This window comes from Cornus florida, unplaced genomic scaffold (assembly GCF_030987335.1).
Source record: "Cornus florida cultivar Cherokee Brave unplaced genomic scaffold, ASM3098733v1 CherokeeBrave_3.0.0_Hap2_Chr05, whole genome shotgun sequence".
Classification (NCBI taxonomy): Eukaryota; Viridiplantae; Streptophyta; class Magnoliopsida; order Cornales; family Cornaceae; genus Cornus; species Cornus florida.
Window position 1 is genome coordinate 101,237,465 of NW_026775575.1, and position 14,035 is coordinate 101,251,499.

Genomic DNA, 14,035 nt, shown 5'->3' on the forward strand with positions numbered 1-14,035 from the left:
ACCTATACTAATTAATACTCTTTAAAAATTTTTTTTTTTATGTTTTTGAACAAATCAAAACTAACATGAAATATATACAAAAATAATAAAAATAATAATAATAAAATAGAAATAAAATCAAACACTAACCTACATTACTCATTTACAATTTTATTTTTTATTTTTTATTTTTTTTTTAATTTAAAAATGCATAAATGTACAAAAGGAAAAATAAAAATAAAATAATAATAAAATGGAAATTAAAATGCAACGAAGGAGAAACTCGATACAACTAGTGTTTAACGTCGCTAGAAAGCCGTGAGATGTTCTCAATCTTCAAAGTAAATAGGATCTACCAAGAGGGCAGATTCCACATTTCTTTGAAAATTTTGTCCATCAATGTATGGTTTAAGCCTTTGACCATTAACTTTGAAGGTCCCTTCATCTTTTAGATTTTTAAGTTCAACAGCCCCATGAGGTGAGACGGAGATAATTTGATAAGGGCCTTCCCATTTGGTTCGAAGCTTTTCAGGGAAAAATTTGAGCCTAGAGTTGAATAACCAAGCCTTTTGACCGGCTTCAAAGGACTTTTTCACAATATGTTTATCATGAAATGCTTTTGTCCTTGCCTTGTAAATTTTTGAACTATCATAGGCATCATTTCTCAATTCCTCTAGCTCATTGAGTTGGAGTAAACGGTCCTTTCCAGCCTTATCAAGATCAAAGTTGAGCCTTTTTATTGCGCAAAGTGCTTTGTGTTCTAGCTCAACCGGAAGATGACAAGGCTTCCCATAAACAAGTCTATATGGAGACATGCCTATTGGAGTCTTGTAAGCTGTCCGGTAAGCTCACAAAGCATCGTTCAATTTTCTTGACCAATCTTTTCGGGTCGGATTGACAGTTTTCTCAAGAATATGCTTGATTTCTCTATTTGGCACCTCGACTTGCCCACTTGTTTGGGGATGGTAGGGAGTGGCCACTTTATGTGTGACGGAGTATTTCAAGAAAAGTTGCTTCAAGAATTGATTACAGAAATGTTTTCCTCCATCACTTATCATAGCCCTTGGCATACCAAAACGAGCAAAGATATTTGATTTAACGAATGCAATTACCACGGAGTGGTCATTCGTTTTGGTAGCACAAGCCTCAACCCACTTTGAAACATAATCAATAGCAACGAGGATGTATTGAAAGCCATAAGACATTGGGAATGGTCCCATAAAGTCTATGCCCCATACATCGAAGATTTCAACTACAAAGATTGAAGTTAAGGGCATCATGTCTCTCTTTGACATTGATCCCAACTTTTGACACCGAACACACACCTTACAAAAGTTATAGGCATCTCGGTGGATAGTGGGCCAGAAGAGCCCACTTTGAAGAATCTTCAAAGCGGTCTTTTTTCCACTAAAATGCCCACCACAAGCAAGTGTGTGACAAAACGCAAGGACGCTTGGAACTTCACTTTTCGGCACACATCTCCTGATGATTTGATCCGGGCAATAACGAAACAGAATGGGATCTTCCCAATAGTATTTCCGGATGTTAGCAAAGAATCGGTCCTTTTCTTGTTTTGACCAATTAATGGGAAGTTTGCCGGTTACAAGATAATTAACAATGTCGGCGAACCAAGGCAACGTCCCATTTGAGATTTGAAAGAGTTGTTCATCCGGAAATGATTCATGAATTTCAAGATTTGGAGAAGATTCAACCATTAATCTAGACAGATGATCGGCAGCGACATTGTCGGAGCCCTTTTTATCCTTGATTTCAAAGTCAAATTCTTGAAGAAGTAGAATCCATCTTATCAAGCGAGGTTTGGTTTCCTTTTTCATTAAAAGATGCCTAAGAGTGGCATGATCGGAAAACACAATTACCTTGGATCCTAAGAGATATGACCGAAATTTATCAAGGGCATATACTACGGCAAGTAACTATTTCTCGGTGGTAGAATAGTTCAATTGGGCACCTGAGAAAGTCTTACTCGCATAGTATATAGCATATGGTAGTTTACCTACCCTTTGCCCCAAAACAACACCCCATTGCGAAGTCGGAAGCATCACACATAATCTCAAATGGTAAGGACCAATTTGGAGGTTGCATGATAGGAGCGGATGATAGAAGAGTGCGAAATTGATGAAAAGCATTTAGGCATGCTTCATCAAAGACAAATAGAGTCTCCTTGGCAAGAAGGTTACACAAGGGTCTAGCAATTTTGCTAAAGTCTTTGATGAATCGGCGATAAAAACCGGCATGTCCTAGAAAGGAGCGGATTTCTCTCACCGTAGTAGGTGGAGACAATTCAGAAATTAGCTCAACTTTTGCTCTATCTACTTTTATTCCTCTTTTAGAGATGACATGTCCAAGCACGATTCCTTCTTGAACCATGAAATGGCTCTTTTCCCAACTTAACACAAGATTAGTCTCACGACATCTTTGAAGCACTTTTTTAAGATTTTGGAGACACGAATCAAATGAGGACCCAAAAACTGAGAAGTTATCCATGAAGACTTCTAAATACTTCTCCACCATGTCCGAAAAAATTGACATCATACACCTTTGGAAAGTGGCAGGAGCATTGCACAATCCGAAAGGCATCCGTCGATAAGCAAATGTACCGAAAGGACATGTGAATGTGGTCTTTTCTTGATCCAATGGATCTAAGGCCACTTGATTGTACCCCAAGTAACCATCTAGGAAGCAATAGTATTGTTGCCCAGCCAATCTTTCCAAGATTTGGTCAATGAAAGGCAATGGAAAATGGTCCTTCCTAGTGGCAGAATTCAGCTTTCGGTAATCTATGCAAACACGCCATGAAGTGGCGGTGCGTTTCGAGATGAGATCACCCTTAGCATTTTCAACAACTGTGATTCCTGACTTTTTGGGAACCACTTGAGTTGGACTAACCCATTTGGAATCAGAGATAGGATAAATGATTCGTGCATCTAGAAGTTTCACAACCTCCTTCATGACAACTTCCTTCATATTTGGGTTCAATCTCCTTTGAGCATCCCTAAATGGCCTTTCATCCTCTTCCATGTGTATGCGATGCATACAAATAGAAGGGTCAATGCCTTTTAGGTCAGCCACACTCCATCCAGTGGCTTCTTTGTTAGTTTTAAGCACTTCCAAAAGATCATTCTCTTGGTCATTTTCAAGATTGGAAGCAATGATGACCGGAAAAGTCTCTTTTGGGTTTAAGAAGGCGTATTTCAGATTTGATTGAAGAGGCTTAAGCTCAAGAATAGGAGGAAAGATGAGAGATGGAACTGGTGGAGTATTAGAGAGTGAAGGAAGAGGTTCCTTCTTGCTTTTCCAAGGTGGGTAATCCAAAGTGGCCACAGAGTCCATCAAAGCATTCACCTCACTTATGGATCCTTCTGTGTCAAAACCACAACTTTCAAACATTTCACAAAGGCATGCCTCAAGAGGGTCCTTAGATAGAATAGAGGGAAGAGTCTCCTCTATGGTTTCATCCAAGACATCCACTAGGAAACACTCGTCTTCATCTGTGGGATGTTGACTCGCATTGAATACATTAAGCTTAACCATCATGTTGCCAAATGAGATATCCATAATGCCAGATCTACAATTAATGGTGGCATTGGCAGTGGCAAGGAATGGCCTTCCTAGGATGACTGGAATGTGATTGGTGAGATTAGGGACTGGCTCAGTATCTAGTACCACAAAATCAACCGGGAAATAAAATTTATCAACCTTAATTAGAATGTCCTCAACAATTCCCCTTGGTTTTTTAATTGATCTATCGGCTAGTTGGATGACTACCGATGTTGGCTTCAAGTCCCCTAATCCTAATTGCAAGTAAACAGAGTATGGAATGAGATTGATACTTGCACCTAAATCAAGGAGAGCTCTACGAACCTCTTGGTTTCCAATAACACAAGAAATAGTCGGAGCACCCGGATCCTTGAACTTAGGAGGAGTGTTAGAAAGAATGATGGAACTCACTTGTTTTGTTAAAAGCACTTTCTTAAGGTCCCTTCCCTTGCTCTTCCTCTTTTGTGTGCACAAGTCCTTCAAGAACTTTGCATATGGTGGAATTTGCCTAATTGCATCTAGAAGAGGAAGATTGATTTTCACTTGTTTAAACACTTCCATCATATCATGAATTTTTCCTTCTTGTCTCCCAAATGATGAAGTCTCTCTCAAAGCTTGAGGAAATGGAGCTTTTGGCTCATAAGGCTTCTCTAATTGGGGAGATGATGATGAAGATGATGGAATGTCCTTTTTGGAACCACTAGCATCCAAGGAAATTGGAATAGAATTTGGAATGGGATGGATGCAACCACTTGGTTGTGCCAATTCATTATCCTCCTTAGGTACCTCTACCTTATTATCCACTTTCCTACCACTCCTCAAGGTAGTAATTGCTTAAACTTGCTCATTTCCAGAAAATTCTGATGAAGGACTTGCTTGCGCCATAAATTGCCCTTTAGGATTGGTCTCAGTTTGACTGGGCAACTTACCTTTCTCTCTCACATTTAAAGAATTAGCTAATTGCCCAATTTGAGCTTCAAGCTTTGCAATTGATTGAGAGTGAGAATGAAACAGTTGATTATCTTTTTGAAGATTACCTAAAGCTTGCAAGACTTTGTCCTCAAAAGCGGAACTCTTAGGAGGCGCTTGATTTGGATTAGAGTAAGATTGAGAATTTGATGCTTGAGGATGAGAGTAGGACTGAGGATTTGATGCTTGTGGATGAGAATATTGATTCACATTTTGAGGATAAAATGAAGGACGGTAACCTTGAGAATTCTGATTTTGATTTTGGAGATGTGGGGGAACATACTTTGCTTGGTAACCTTGAGTTTGAGGAGGGTTTGCACCGTCTCCTTGATTTCTCCATGCAAAGTTTGGATGATTTTTCCACCCCGGATTGTAAGTATTGGAATAAGGGTTGTTCCCTTGATGAATGAAAGCAGCATTTGCTTGTTCTTGAGACTCACTTGGTATAATTTGTCCAAAAGGGCAATTTGAAGTATGGTGAGTGTAACTAGAACAAGTCATGCACATTTCATTGGAATGGTGAGGATATGATTGAGTTGCCGGACCTTGATTCAAAAGGAATGTATCAAACCTTTGAGTAAGATTTTTGACCTCAGCGGCAATTTCCATAGAAGAGTCTATTTGATTTATAGCTTTCTTTCCTCCCATATGTGCTAGGTGACTACCCCTAGAAGATGAAGATCTATGCATTGAGTTTTCACTCATTTTTTTGAAAAGTTGCCAAATTTAATCTTCATTTCTTTCAATGTAGCTTCCGCCACAAGAAGCATCAACAATTCCCTTATTGGCATCGGATAAACTTGAAAAAAAATATTGAACTAATTGCCACTTAGGAATGTCATGATGTGGACACTTCCGTAGCAAGTCATTCAAACGTTCCCATGCTTCATGAAGGGGTTCTCCTTCTTGTTGTTTAAATTCACGAATGGAAGTTCTCATGGCATCAGTTCGACTTGCGGGGTAATACTTTTTTAAGAACTCTTGTTGCAATTGTGCCCAAGAGGTGATTGTATTTGGCCGCAAGTTGTTGAACCAATATTTAGCTTTATCCCGAAGAGTGAAAGGGAAAAGCTTCATTTTTAGGACTTCTTCCGGAACATCCGTGATTTTCACGGTGGAACAAACTTCCAAGAACTCATCTAAATGTTTATAAGGCTCTTCATTGCTCAACCCATAAAAAAGGGGGCACATGTTAATGGTGGAAGCCTTAATCTCATAATGATGAGCACGAAAATTTAGCAATTGAATGCAAGTAGGTGCATTATATTGATTTAGAGTGTAACGATCCCTAAGGACCATTGGAGGATTGAGAGGATTGAGAGGAGGATATGGCATTTGACCTTGTTGATGATATGCCATTTGACCTTGTTGAGGGTATGCCATTTGAACATATTGTTGTTGTTGCTCACTAATTGGGGGAACAACATTTGGCCTTGGCATCCCTAGATTAGGTTGTTGCACCGCATGATTAACTGGTTATGGCATTTCCAATGGTGGATGCACACCTTGAGGATCTACAATATGAACTTGTAGTGGGTGGTGCACACCATTATGATCCACATGACCAAGATCTACAATGGGATCTTCAATTGGATCTTCCATTAAAGGTGATGGAAGATCAAAATTTAAAAGATTAAGATGACTATTCCTAGTACTACTTCTTAAACGCCGAAGAAAAATTTCGAGATTTTGATTTACAGGAGCAAGAGGACGATTAAGTGATCTACGACTATGCATGCACTAGAACAAGTCAACACACCAACATTTCAAAATTTCAACCTCCACATACGATGTTCCCAAACTCCTCAATAATATCAATGCACTTAAAACAAATAAATGCCTCCACACGGGCCGATGCCTTCTACAAGAAGGTATGCTTGGACTTAAAAATAAAACAATTCAATTTAAGCCTCCACTTGGGCTGTCCAAAGCATGCAAATTGGTATACAATTAAAGTACTAAAATTAAAGAGAACTTACAGATGGTCCTTAAGCAACTTCAAATTTTTTTTAATTGCTTCTAAGTCCAACGTTTGCTCCACTTTGCTTCAAGTACCTAATTGACAAATCAAATAAAAAAATTAAAAATTAAAATGACTTAAAAGTAGACAATCAACAAAGAACTAATGTTTCATTCAATTCTTCAAAACCGTTAGATCCCCGGCAACGGCGCCAAAACTATGGTGCGACCGAGCGTGTGCACAAAATAATGCACAACACTTTAGGTTTAGAAATAATGTCAAGTGGGCACCATATTTTAAAATTTATAAAACCACTAAACACTTATACTATGGAGTATGAAGTGAGCAGGGATCGTCCCAAGAGATCTAAACAATTATAGGTTTTCCAGAATTGAATTCTACTTTAATGCTTATGTGATTGCCAAAAGGGTTTTGTTTGTGATTAAAACTAATTTTAAACTAAATGATTGCAATAAAGAAATAGAGTTTAAGAGATTGGAAAGAAACTTAGGGTGTAGGATTCACCACTAAGCACATTCCCTAACTCACTCACTTTCAACTAATTGGGAAAATAATACTATGCAATCTATATGTGGCTAACAAGTGCAATGAAAAGTGTAAACCATCAATTTCAAGTATGAATCAACTACCTAATGACAATTAAACTAAGTGTAGTGCAATTCACCCATTCAAAGCATGATTTATCAATCCAAGTTACAAATTTAACACACATTAATCTAGAAGATAATGCAATTGTGGCAAAAAGTATGGAATTCAAACATAAGTATGGATGGTCTACTTACCTAATAATTGAATTGCAATTAAATTAATTAAACTTAAATTAAACTAATTAAACATGAATTTAAAACTAATTAGACAACAAATTAACCTAAACATGTAGTATCATCCATCAAATGGAAGCATTTTTCATCAATTTGAAACACAATTACAACTAAGCAATACCATGCATAGCCATCACAAGAATCAATTAACAAAGAATTCATGTGTAAAATTTGTTTATCAATCAACCACACATAAGACAATATGAGATTAATACAGATAATCAATTGGAAGAATTTAATTCATAATATTCAAGACTATACACTAATTACATAAATTAATCCCCAAAAAGTATGAAAAGAGAGAGAGAATAGGTTACATCCTTAGGGTTTATCCAACCCTAAGTAGAAGAATCAGCCACTCATGGTTGATGGAGTCGAAGACAGGACAATCCCCATCATCTGCTTCATCTTCTCTGAACTTTTCTTCCAAACCCTAGCCTGTTCTTGCTTTTTCCCTTTTTTCGCATGTTTTTCCAGAGAGAAAATACGATACTACGATACAGCAAAAAAAAATAATAAAATAAAACTTAATTCATTTCTCTAATAATCTTTACTAAATAAAAACTAAAACTAACCCTAATCTAATGGCTCACTGGGCCTTAAGTAACAATCTCATTAAAGCCCAACAGTTCCCAAAATGAGCCCAAAAATTAAATAAAAACTATAATGTTGCTAAGTCCTGGGGGATCGATCCCCCACCCTGGGGATCGATCCCCCCAGAGTTGACAAATTCCTTTAAGCCTTATTCAGCTCCATTTTTGCCCCGGGCTATTTGGTTTGCTTCTCTATCTTTGGGAACATCATCAAAGGCCCGAAATTGACCGCTTTGTGCCATTGTCTGAAAATCTTTGCTTAACTCCAAAAAGGCTTAATTGGACCGTTCTTAGCTCATTTTAACTTTATTGCCCTGAAATACACATAAACATAAATTAGGACTAAAACATAAAATTAAGATAGATGCAAAGACTGAAATACCTTAGCTTAGGTGCTGAAATGTGCAACATTTAAGCACTTATCAGGTACAGAACTTTATCTTAGCACTGCTTATTATCCTCAAACAGATGGACAGACTGAGCGAGTTAATCAGATTTTAGAAGACATGTTGCGGGCATATGCTCTTGATTTTAAGGGCAATTGAGAGGAATATTTGCTGCTGTCAGAGTTTGCTTATAACAATAGTTATCAGAAAACTATTGGCATGTCACCATTTGAGGCTTTGTACGGTAGACCGTGTAGGTCTCCTGTCTGTTGGCTTGGAGTTGGTGAGAACAGCTTTTTGGGTCCTGAATTTATTAAGGACACGTCAGAAAAGATCGCTATCATTAGGGATCGGATGCGTACGACTCAAAGCAGACAGAAAAGTTATGCTGACCGTCGAACTCGTGTTTTGGAGTTTAAGGTTGGTGATCAGGTTTTGCTTAAGGTTTCTCCTATGAAGGGAGTAATGCGGTTTGGGTCCAAGGGTAAGTTATCGCCTCGTTTTGTGGGTCCTTTTATGATTACAGATCGGATTGGGGCAGTAGCTTATCGTCTGGCTCTACCAGATAATCTTCATAGGGTACATAATGTTTTTCATGTATCCATGCTGCGGAAATTTCTACGGGAAGAAGATCGATATCAACACATTGATGTGGGTGAGATTGAGTTGCAACCCGATGCAACCTATTTGGAACAACCTTACTGTATTCTCGATCGTAGGAATCAGATACTGCGCACGAAGACTATTCCATTAGTACGTGTACAGTGGAGTCATCATAGTGCTACAGAGTCTACTTGGGAACGGGAAGATATTATTCGTGCCAAGTATCCAGAGCTCTTTAATACAGGTATGTAGTGAATTTCGGGGACGAAATTCCTTTATTAGGGGGGGAGAATGTAATACCCCGTATTTTATTAAAGAGTTTAGTTTATTTAAATTCATTTATGTGTGGATTTCTTTACCTATTATTGTGCATGCTACATTATTATATTAGATTCATTTAATTGTGCATGTAAATTAATTGTGTATGTTAAAATAGTAAATTTATTCATTTAATTGTGCATGTATTATTATTAATAATATTTATTTGTTGGTTATGTTTATATTAAGCATTATTAGTTAATTAAAGTATTATATTTGTGTTATAAAGTATTATGATGATATAATGTATTCTTATGTAATAATAATAATAATATAATAATAATAATTTATTAATAATAATATAATAATGATAATAGTGATAAATTAATCATAATAGTAATAATAAGAATTGTATTATTAAAACAAGTTATGATGCCAATTTAGTCTTAAGATAGAATTTCCACTATCTTGGTTGAATGAGATGATTTCAAAGAGGACTTAGGGGCATGGCATTAAAGGAATGTGGTTAGGGAAGTTTAGGAATATTAATAATAATAATACTAATAATAATAGTAATAATCATAATAATAATCAAATGATCAAATGTCATGATGGGAACTTGACATAATGGTAGCATTTTGGTTAAGTCAATGTACTTGACTTGGATTGCATGCTTTAAGTAAATATAGGTGGGAAGTTAGATGGTTAGTAAAAAGATATTTGTAATATTTAAATTATATAAGTTATTTATATATAGAAGTTAGCCCTTTGGTTGAGGATTCACGTAGGTTGAAGAAGGAAATAATAAAAAGGAGTTCTTGTATAAGACTGAAAGGAAGAGAGAGAAAGAAATGAGCTTGGACCGGTGTAGGGAATTTACCCGACTACGCGCAGACCGGCAGATTTATTTTAAATCCATAAGGCAAGTTATTATCTATTTTTCCCCTTTGAATTAATAAATTAATTGTTTAGTTTATTTATATTATTTTAGAGCATAGAGACCATGTAAGGAGTTTAATAAATTAGGAATTTTAGTTTATTAAATTTGTGAAATTTTAATTATATAGGATGGTATATATTTATTTAATGTCCTATGAAATTAATAATGGCTGAAAATAATTAAATAAGGCTTTAGGGATTTTTCTAGAATTTTCTAGAATTTTTCAGAATTTTTTCTGTAATTTCCGGCGAGGCTCCGGCGAGATTTCCGGCCACCGGCAACGAGGAAGGTGACCGGAGTGATCCCATGTGGTGCGGTGCACAAGGCTTACTATGCGCGCGCATCAGTAGCGGTTAGATTGGATTTTAAATCACAGATTGATTTGGTATAGCGCAGCACACAATAGCATGGTGCACGCAAGTCAGGAGCCGTTGGATTAAAGGATAAGCCTTGGATCAATTCCATGCAGCGCCCCACAACAAAGTCCATGCAACCACCGAATCAGGAGCCGCCGCGTCAGCAAAAAGCATTAGAGGGCGCGTGGCAGCGCGTGCGCGCGCGTGGCTGATGCCAGACGCGCGTGGAGGCGCGTAGGAAAGTGGGGAAGGTTGGGCTGCGCGTGGGGGAGCTTAGGGCGGCGCGTGGGGGCGCGTGAGGGGCCCTGTCAGCTGCTGGAAATTACCAGAATACCCCTAGGGCCTGTTTTGTAAATTCCAGAACCTTAAACTTGAATTTTTAGGTACTGTGTTGGTATTTACGGGTTTAACGGGCCACGAAATTATTATTTTAATACCCGTTACTTATTCTTATGGCCGATTAATCTTTTCTAAGCATGTATTGGCTCGTTTACGGTACGGATATTAATGTGATTTATTTAACGACATTGTTAAATATAAATAGTGTTATTATCTTATTAAAGGGTATCAAACATTACTGTTAAATTAAATAATGCCATGGTTTTAGTCATATAAATTATCCATGATATCTTATGGGATGTTTATACTGTTAAATGATATATAAACCATGATTATTATGCTATGTGCATTTCAGGAAATAAATGGACTGTTTAATTATGTCGCATTTATATTATATGGATGTGTTGCCAAATAAAACCATGTGAGTTGGCTAATAAGTTTAGACTCATTTATACCTTATGCATTCGTTGCTATAGATAGATGTGTGGCTGTCGAGGTATGTGATTAATATTATTGGCATGTGTTGCCTAATTGACATACTCGGTATATTTATTAATATTGTTGGCATGTGTTGCCTAATTTATATGCTCAGTATAATCATCAGTACTTTGAGAGGTGTTATCACTGTGTAGTTCGTTATAGTCTGTGTTGTCAGTACCGTGCACCATGTATAATAGCTGATTTCCCGGGTAGGGAAAGGCGACACTTAACCACCTAGTGTGAGTCTAAGTGATCACCATCTATTCTGGTTGAGGTCATGTTATACATTGGATAGTTCCCTTAGGATGTATACAGATATAGTACTCATCCGATTCATAATGATTAATTTATTTGATTCTCTGATTTGGGTCATAGTAGAGAGGACTTGCTCGTGGGGTTGACCCACCATTGTTGTTATTTCAGGATACGGTCAGTACCCGTTCCAAGGTTGAGGTTAGCAGTGAGGGACCACCATCCGGACTCATTTACTCTTACGATCCAGTTCAGGGTAGAAGTTTTATGTATTACTTCAGTTTCAGTTTTTATTTACTTTTGACGTTGAACTCTCAGAGTTATATTTAGGGATCCTTGATATAGGATTTCCAAGTTGTAATGGAGTACTGTATTAAATAAAAGATGGATGGATGTTGTATTATTTAGTGTTCCTTTCCTGTCTAAATTCTTTTATTATCATCATTTTGTATTCCATGCTTGTATATTGCCAATTGTTTTTGATATCCCTCGTTTTTCGTGTATAAGCCTGATCAACTTATGCGTGGAAAATGTGGGGGTATCACAGGCCACCTATTACAACTTTTGTTTATGGCCACTTCTGTCTACTTGTTGCAGCTGTCAATGTTTTTTTGTCACTTCAAGCTACTGTTAGAGGTTGTTTTGTCACTCTAAGCTACTATTAGAGTTATGCCTTGTTCTGACAATATGAACTTTTATGTTTTTTGGTGATTGTAATTGTAAACTTCTATTACATAGGATTTGGTACTATTTTCTATTTGAATGTATGTTGTTAAGTACTATGGGTGATGTTATGAATGTTTAAGTTTAGGAAATGTACTATGTTTTTAATTATGATTGTTGTCATATGGTGCTATGTTTATTTTCTTCCATTATTTTTGTCAATGTTTAGCAGAGAGTAAAGCACTTGGATTAGGGCCATTAGTTGGTGCAATTATATAAGCTCAAAATATCAAGTGTGACAATGTAGGTTCGAGTTTAAGAGCAACCATTTTGTGGCCCTTAGGCTTTGTGTTTTTCATTTGACATTTTTTTTATTGTATAATGCAATTGCAATGGTATGCAACTTTCATGGAAGGCTGACAGTTTCCTTCTTAATGAAAATGGCGATTACAGACCAAATTTTGCAGTTTGCCGAGCTATTGAGTTGTTTGTAATGGCTGTAGATGGAGATTAACCTGTAATTTATTGTTAATGGTCATCTTTATTGAGAGAAGCCATAGATGTCACCACTCGTGTGCTCAAGGTGTTCAGTAAGGCATTATGTCATTTAGTCTCTTCAAGTGCTATTGTTTTCTTCCAATTTTTTTGTCAATACAAAGCAGTGTGTAAGGCGCTCTGTCATTTATTGTCTCCAAGTGCCATCCTTTGTGTCATATATAGCTCCACTTGCTTTCAATGCAAAATAGTTCTAAGGCATTGCAATTCCATTCCAGTTCATTAATCAAAACACAACATTTCATTCCAATAGTCAAAATATTACAAGAGGATTTCATTCATGAAGCTACAACCCAACCCTCTAAACCATCCTATAACAAACTAACTTACAACCATATTACCCAAACATCCACAAGATTATGCAATAACCCAAAACCACCAAAAAAAACTTCACCCAAAGCCATTCACTGCATTCATTTCATAACAAGAGCAAAAAGAATAAGTAAAACTAATAAAATAGAACACCCAAACAAAAGCAAGCTTCCGACAATCACAGCCTTTGCAAATGCAATGATGGAACTGAGAGCTACTCAATGAACTTCATTAGGCAGAAGATGATCATTTTGTGCAGCTACTGGATGAGCTCCAATTTGGTTTGCTATAGCAATAAGAGTCGCCCATTCAAAGTATTTGCAATGCTTTCTATTGCACTTGTAATACAGTCTCCCAGGATTGTTGTCGGACTCAGAAATGCATAAAACATCTCTTATGCCACACCAACACTTCTTATTCACAAACTGAACCCTTCGAAGCCCAGCAATGTCCATTACAAAAACCTTCAAAAATTTATGAAAACTGAGACCAAAAAAAAAAAATAATAATAAAGAAAAAAAGAAAAAAAAAGGGTCAAACTATTTGTGATTAACCCTAGAAATAAGGCGAAAGTACACAAAAACAAACCCAAACAAACAAAGGAAAAATATATATATATCAAAACACACAAAAACAAACCCAAAGAGATAACAATACTTCATTACCTTTCAGTCAAACACGAATCAAGAGTGGGAGGGAAGAGTAGATGACCACCAACCGAGAGTGATAGAGATTAACAGATCGCGACCCAAGAGAGTAGTTTGAGTTAGGGTTAAAATGATTTGGAAATTTTATAGCTGAGGGTAAAAGTAAGGGGCTGTTTGGCTGTAACGGTCAAAGTATGAGCAATTTAGTATTTTCAGTTTTCAATGGTATTATTGTCTATAAAACAACACGTGACAACCATATGCACTGATAACGGCCATTTTTGGACGAATTCTCGCCGGACTGGGCTATCTGTAATAAAAAATCATAGTTCAGGGGTTTCTT

General features: G+C 36.9%; 1 non-coding gene across 1 annotated transcript; it reads left to right on the forward strand.

Moving 5' to 3' along the window:
• Positions 1 to 5,341: 5,341 nt before the first annotated feature.
• On the forward strand, positions 5,342 to 5,448 carry LOC132310678 (small nucleolar RNA R71). The gene has a single exon (XR_009482677.1). It is a non-coding gene; the product is annotated as a small nucleolar RNA R71 (small nucleolar RNA).
• Positions 5,449 to 14,035: the final 8,587 nt, after the last annotated feature.